We start from the raw sequence: 7902 nt of genomic DNA on the forward strand, positions 1-7902 counted from the left end.
GCTGACGGAGGTGGTCTCGGACTTGGTGTTGAGGACCCCCAGGATGATGGTCCTGGGGGATCTCAACTTCCATGCCGAGGCCGCTGTATCCGGGGCGGCTCAGGACTTCATGGCCGCCATGACAACCATGGGGCTGTCCCAACATGTCATTGGCCCAACGCATATAAAAGGACACACGCTTGATCTGGTTTTCTCGACTGGGCAGGAGGATGGTGATCTGAAAGTAGAGGAATTAACATCTGTCCCTTTGTCATGGTCAGATCACTTCCTGCTGAGGTTTAGACTTCTGGCGGCCTTTCCCCTCTGCAAGGGTGGGGGACCTATTAAAATGGTCCGCCCCCGGAGATTAATGGATTCCGATGGATTCCAGAGGGCTCTGGGGGATTTTCCTGCTGGTATGGCTGGTGCTCCTGTCGAAGCCCAGGTCGCTCTGTGGAATGCAGAGATGACTCGGGCGGTTGACACGATCGCGCCCAAGCACCCTCTCCCTCTGAGCAGAGACCGGCCAGCTCCTTGGTATACACCTGTGCTGAGGGCAATGAAGCAAGAGGGGAGACGGCTAGAACGCAGGTGGAGGAAAACTTGGTGCTGAGTCTGACCGAACACAGGTAAGAGCCCACTATCGAGCCTACTCTGTGGCGGTGAGGGTGGCAAAGAGGCAGTTCTTTTCCACCAGCATTGCATCTTCTCAGTGTCGTCCGGCGGAGCTTTTCCGAGTGGTTCCCGGCCTGTTACATTCTGGGCCAGGGAGAGAGACGGTGGAACCCTCGGTAGCACGCTGTGACGAGTTTGCGCGGCACTTTGAGGATAAAATCGCTCAGATTCGTCATGAATTGGACACCACCATTAATGCAGTTCCATTGGTAGAGGCGTTCAGAGCACCGTCTGGTCCAGTTTTATTGGATGAGTTTCAGTTACTGAGGCCTGAGGATGCGAACAAGGTGCTTGGCCAAGTCCGATCGACCACTTGTGTGCTTGACCCTTGCCCTTCATGGCTTATTAACTCAAACAAGGAGGGGTTGTCCGGCTGGGTCCAGGAGGTTGTAAATTCCTCCTTGAGAGAGGGAGTGGTGCCAGCCGCTTTAAAAGAGGCGGTAATCAGACCACTCCTGAAAAAGCCTAACCTGGACCCAGAGGATGTCAACAATTATAGGCCAGTGGCCAACATCCCCTTCCTGGGCAAGGTGCTTGAGCGGGTGGTTGTAGGACAGCTCCAGGCACTCTTGAATGAAACGGATTATCTAGATCCATTTCAATCGGGCTTCAGGCCTGGTTTTGGAACGGAAACTGCCTTGGTTGCCCTGTGGGATGACCTCTGCCGGGAGAGGGACAGGGGGAGTGCGACCCTGTTGATTCTCCTGGACCTCTCAGCGGCTTTCGATACCATCGACCATGGTATCCTTCTGGATAGGTTGTCTGGGTTGGGAGTTGGAGGCACTGCACTACAGTGGTTCCACTCCTACTTGGATGGCTGATTCCAGAAGGTGGTGCTGGGGGATTATTGCTCTGTGCCATGGCAATTGTGCCATGGGGTTCCACAGGGCTCTATTCTATCCCCCATGCTGTTTAACATCTACATGAAACCGCTGGGGGAGGTTATCCGGAGGTGTGGGCTGAGGTGCCATCAATATGCGGATGACACCCAGCTCTACCTCTCTTTCTCATCAAAACCAGGTGAGGCAGTGGCTGTTCTGAACCAGTGCCTGGGCATGGTAATGGACTGGATGAGGGCTAATAAACTGAAACTCAATCCAGACAAGACGGAGGTACTGTTAGTGGGTGGTTCGTCTGCCCGGCTAGGTGATATTCAACCTGTTCTGGAGGGGGTTGCACTCCCCCTAAAGGATCAGGTTCGTAGTTTGGGGGTGCTCTTGGATCCAGAACTGTCACTTGAGGCACAGGTGAACTCAGTGGCACGGAGCACTTTTTATCAGCTTAGGCTGGTATACCAACTATGCCCTTATCTGGACAGAGATAGCCTAGCTACAGTTATCCATGCTCTGATAACTTCTCGTCTGGATTACTGCAATGTGTTATACGTGGGGCTGCCTTTGAAAACGGTCCGGAAACTTCAGCTGGTCCAAAATAGGGCAGCAAGATTGTTAACAGGGACTGGCCTGTGAGCTCATATTACGCCAGTACTTTTTCAGCTGCACCGGCTGCCAGTCCATTTCCGGGCCCGATTCAAAGTGCTGGTGTTAACATTCAAAGCCCTTAACGGCTTGGGGCCAGGTTACCTGAAGGATCGCCTCCTCCCATATGTGCCTGCCCGGACCTTAAGATCATAAGCAGCAGCCCTTCTCCGTGAGCCCCTGCCGAAGGAAGTAAGGCGGGTGGCTACTAGGAGGAGGGCTTTTTCTGTTGTGGCAGCCCGGCTCTGGAATGAGCTCCGTAGTGAGGTTCGCCTGGCGCCTACATTGTACTCCGTTCGGCGCCAGGTGAAGACCTTTTTATTTTCCCAGGCATTTTAGCTTTCTAAATTTTTATCTTTGCTGTTTTAAATCTGTATTTTAAACTCCTTACTGCTGCTAGGTTTTATTGTGGTTGTATTGTTATATTGTGGTTTTAATGTTCTATATATTTTAAATTGTTTTATTGTGTGTTGTTTGGTTTTAGTTTTTGTGAACTGCCCAGAGAGCTTCGGCTATTGGGCGGTATAGAAATGAAATAAATAAATAAATAAATAAATAAATAAAATTTATTTCAGTCCTTAATTGAAGCTCATTTCAAGAAGCTCTAAGAATTGTTTTTATGAGTGTGCGCTTCCTGCCCCCAGGCTCAAAAGCAAATATGAATGAGCAAACAACACCAGCCCTGCACACAGTAATTTGAAATGAGATGGGCAATAATGCCCTTCCTGTGTCACAAACATTAGAGGCACAGATTGTAGGACCAATTAGAAAAAAATATCCCAAAGCAGTAGTAACACATTTTAGTAGTCCTATGGCAATATGGAGAAGGGGAGTTTGTTTTACACACACATACACCCCCCCCCCCCAAATGCAGACATGAAAGATGCAGGAGTTATTGGCACCTGCACAATATCATGGAGGACAATCCATAATCAGGTTGCCACCAATGAAAAGACTGTCTTCTTAGAGCCGCCTGTCTCATCTCATTTGGCAGGGACACCTGGAAGAGGGCCTCTGAAAATGATCTTAGGTCCAGGCAGGTATATATGGAAGGAGACAAGTCTTCAGGTAAACTGGCCATTTAGGGCTTTAATGGTTAACACCACAACTTTGAATTGGGCCTGGAAACCGAATTGAAGCTAGTGCAGATCATAAAGCACGAGGCTTCCCTGGTCTACAGGCCTTGCCCAGAGCTTCCGGGCCTCATCCTGAGTCTTCGGGTGGGATGGGAGCAGTGAAATCTCTGGGTGAGAGCTCTCGCAGGCTTCAGGGTTTTCCCCCACTCCCCAAGCAGGAGGTGGTGGAGGCCGATGTGATGGAAGTGATGGCTGCCGCCACACCTAGAACAGGAATGGAGGGAGCACAGGCCTGCCACTTCTTTCTATCACAAGTGGCCATGGCTGGAGCTGCTGCCCGCCTGCTTAGCCAGCTGCTCCCTCCTACAAGCTATCCTGAGCGGCCGGCCCTGACCAACCTCTCATGATATTTGGTGCACAAGGCAGGATCAGTGGCCACGGGAGGAAGGAACACATGGAGGAGCATGGGTGGTGGAGCTGCCACTGCCAAGAATAGTGGTAGGCTGGCCAGCTGGGTGGGAAGCAGGACTGTTTCTCCTACTGGGACTAGTTCCCTCCCTAAGTGAAGGCTTGTCAGGAGTTCTGGATTGGGGCCCTCTCCCCTACTGAGCTACTGCGCTTCCGTCCCAACCAGCGCTGCAGTCCCTGCTTATACTGTGAGGTTTTGAGGGGGTGGGGAGAGAGAGACACTGCATGGAATCTGAAAGGGGGAATCTGAAGGGTCTACTCAGAAGGTTTTGGACCTGGGAACCCTACAAAGCACTGATGTAATATGATCCTATCATCCAGTCCCTGTTAACAATCTTGCTACCCAATTTTAGACCAGCTCAAGTTTCCCAACCATTTTAACAGGTAGCTCCACATATAAGCAGAGGTTACCAGAACATGAATGATGGTAGCTAGGCTCTCTCTGACCAGAGCTAGGCTCTCTCTGACGCTAGCTGGTATATGAGCCTAAGCTGGTAAAGGGTGCTCTATCATGCCACCAAGGCCATCTGTACCTGTAGTGACAGTGCTGGATCCAAGACCACCCCATGAACTCTGAACCATATGCTTTAGGGCAGGGGTGGGCAACATGCAGGCCGCAAGTGGCTCCCCTGGCCTTAAGTTCACCCCTGCTGCCTCCAAATGTGTTATTGTGGTGGCAGCAGCAGCAGCAGCAGCAGCAGCAAAACAATCAGCAGTTTGCTGCTGAATTTCGGTGCTAAAACACAACCGTGATCTGAGAAGGCCAAACAAAACAAAATTTTTCTGCAAAACTAGCTTGAAAATTTAGCTTTAATCTAGCTTTAGAATTTAGCTTTAAAACAAAATACGGGCACTTCATCAAAAATCTCAAATGTTTTCCAGGGCGTACTAAAAAGAAGGACATGGAATGGCCATTGAAATGCATTGGTTCATTCTGAATGGCCATAGGAAATCATTGGAAGATGTTAGGGATCATCTTCAAAGCAAAATACCTAAAGAGATAAATGTTTGTTTTTCATAGAAAACAACTCAGAATCAAAATACTTACTAACAGAGTGGTTTTAGGGAGTAACTCCTATGACCTCCAACATAGCAGTTTCTAGGGAAATGGCCATAATATTTAGGTGAACTTCCAAATGGCCATAGGAATCCATTTTGGTCCATTTATGCCTGTAGTTGTGTAAATGGCCACTGTATGGCTGTCATTTGCATAAATGGTTATTTACAAAAAAGCCTGAGCCACCATTTTTACACAAAATGGCGGCTTGGTGTGGGAGTAGGCATCTGAAAGGGGTTCATTGAGCAGTGTGTGGCGCGCTATGGCCATTTGGAAGGACATCAATATATTATGTCCATTTGGAAAGAGAAGCCATTGCTATGAAGCATGTCTGGCATTGGGATTCCTGGCTTGGGGGGGGTTACACCCTCAGTGCATCTGTGGGCACCCTCCTGTTTCCTGGGGAGCTGTTTCTTTCTATTCGATGCATTCCTATGGCAATTCAGAAGGACATCTGAGTATTATAGGGGTGTACGAAACACCGCTTACCTGACTCCGCCAGGTTCTGCAGGTGGGGGGAGGCAATCCGTTCCTTCCCTTGGAATCCTCGACGGGAGGGGGAGGCGATCCGTTCCTCCCCCCCGGAATCCTGCCCGGCTGGCTCCACTCTGCGGCCAGGCCGTGGAGCCGTCGGCCAGGCCAACCCGCAGTGGGGCCTCCAGCCGCTGCCGGGCTGGTGCGGACATAAATGGCGTCTGAGTAGGGGGCACCATTTGCGTCCCTATGGTAGCCCATGATAGGCTACGTAAATATTTACGTAGCCTATCATGGCTAAAACGTAGGGGTGGACGAAAGTCACTTACCTTTTCTCGCAGCTTGTTCGCGGTGGGGGGGAGCGCTTCGCTGCTCCCCCCGCGAAGTTCAGGCCGGGGGGGGAGGCTTCCCGCCTCGCCCGGCTGAAATTCAGGCCGGGGGGGAGGCTTCCCGCCTCGCCCGGCCGAAATTCAGGCCGGGGAGGAGGCTTCCCGCCTCGCCCGGCCGTGAACACGAAAGTAAAAAAAAAAAAAGTCCCCTGATAGGCTACGTGACGATTCACGTAGCCTATCACGGCTAGATTTGGAAAGTCAGCCGTGATAGGCTACGTGAATCGTCACGTAGCCTATCACGGGTGACTTAAAAAAAAAAAAAGCGCGTACGCGAATGGCGGCCCCCATAGGGAGCCGCCATTCGCGTTCCTTATTTAGTTGCTGTAGTCTATGTAAATGTTTACGTAGACTATGGCGAAAATAAGGGCAACGCAAATAGCGTTGCCCTTATTTTCGCCGTAGTCTACGTAAACATTTACGTAGACTACAGCAACCAAATAAGGAACGCGAATGGCGGCTCCCTATGGGGGCCGCCATTATCCGTACACACTTTTTTTTTTTTTTAAAGTCACCCGTGATAGGCTACGTGACGATTCACGTAGCCTGGCACGGCTGACTTTGCAAATCTAGCCGTGATAGGCTACGTGAATCGTCACGTAGCCTATCAGGGGACGTTTTTTTTTTTCTTTCATTGCAATGGCGGCGGTGGCAGCCGGTCGAAAGACCAGCTGCCGCTCCCGCCCCGCTTGAACACCGGACGAACCGCCAGCCGGACCCGCCGCCGGGAGGGACATTCAGGGAAGGTAAGTCCCGTCCCGGGGGGGGGGTGCGGGGGGCGCGGAGGATTTCTCCACGAAACTTGTTTGGGGGGCCGAACACGTTGGCGCTCGGCCCCCCGAAGTTTCGGGGAGAAATTCTCCGCCATCCCTACTAAAACGGGAACGCAAATGGTGTAGGGGACATAAGCCAGGCAGCCGTGATAGGCTATGTAAGTCTTTATGTAGCCTATCACGGCTGGGGGGAAAAAAAACAACAGCGTACGCAAATGGCGGCGACTACGGCAGCTGCCATTTGCGTTCCCTATTTTTCGCCGTTTTAGCCTACGTAAATATTTACGTAGGCTATTACAGCGAAAAAAAAGGAGAATGCAAATAGCTTAGTGGGCGCTATTTGCATTCCTTTTTTATTCGCCGTTTTAGCCTATGTAAATACGTAGGCTAAAACAACAGGAGGGAAAAGGAACGCAAATAGCGCCCACTACGCTATTTGCGTTCCCCTTTTTTTTCACCATAATAGTCTACGTAAATAGTTACGTAGACTAAAACGGCAAAAAATATGGAACGCAAATGGCGGCCGCCCTAGACACCGCCATTTTCGTACGCCATTTTTTAATTATTATTATTATTGGCTTGCCGTGATAGGCTAAGACCAGGCAAAGACCAGGATGTAAATGGCGGCCACGGCAGTCAGTCAAAAGACCAGCCACCGCCGCCGCCACCGGACCCACCGCCAGACCCGCCACTGTCCGGAACATCCGCCCCAGGTAAGACTCGTCCCGGGGGGATCCCTAGCATAAAGTCAGAGAAAATCATTCATTGGCTTCTCATCAGGTTCAAATTTGTCTCACACAATCTACATAATCATGCTTACTTGTTCAGAACTTTTGGCTACGTGCAGTTTCACTTTTAGCTAATGAAGTTTCTTTCACACATGCATCACGCTTGAACTCCTGATGTGTTAGGGGGTACTAACTCTGTCACCCCTGAGTAGTTTTGGAGCTCTTGCTCCTTTCTGTGGGTCTCCTTGTTTCAGCCCAATGCATTCCTATGACCATTCAGAAGGACATCTGAATATGATGGCCATCCGCACGGAGGGGCCATTGCTATGGAGGGAGAATGGCATCATGACTCTTGGGGCCTTTAGAGGTACTCCCTCTGTCACCTGTGAGCAGCATTGAGGCTCCTGCTCCCTCCTGTGGGGCTACTTTTCTCAGTCCAATGCATTCCTGTGGCCATTCGAAAGGACACCGTAATATTATGGCCAGGCCAAAGGAGTGGCCATCCCTATGGAGCATGGATCACATAAGATTGATTTGGATGTTTGGGGATAAGTACCTCTGTTATCCATGAGCAGTTTGGGGGCTCCTTCTGTTTCCAGAGGGGCTTGTGGTATCATTCTAATGTATTCCTATAGCCATTTGGCAATACAGTCCTCTTGTAGAAGGAGGTTGCTGGGGGTGGGGAGGGAGCATATGTAAGCATGGAAATAACCCATGTCTAGGCCATTTGAAACCAGTACTTACAGTAAGTAAGCCCCTTCATGGATCACTGCCTTGTTGTGGCGAAGGGGCTTGCGTAACTCAG

This window comes from Heloderma suspectum, chromosome 1 (assembly GCF_057233095.1).
Source record: "Heloderma suspectum isolate Gila_16-S chromosome 1, 16-S_ref, whole genome shotgun sequence".
Lineage (NCBI taxonomy): Eukaryota > Metazoa > Chordata > Lepidosauria > Squamata > Helodermatidae > Heloderma > Heloderma suspectum.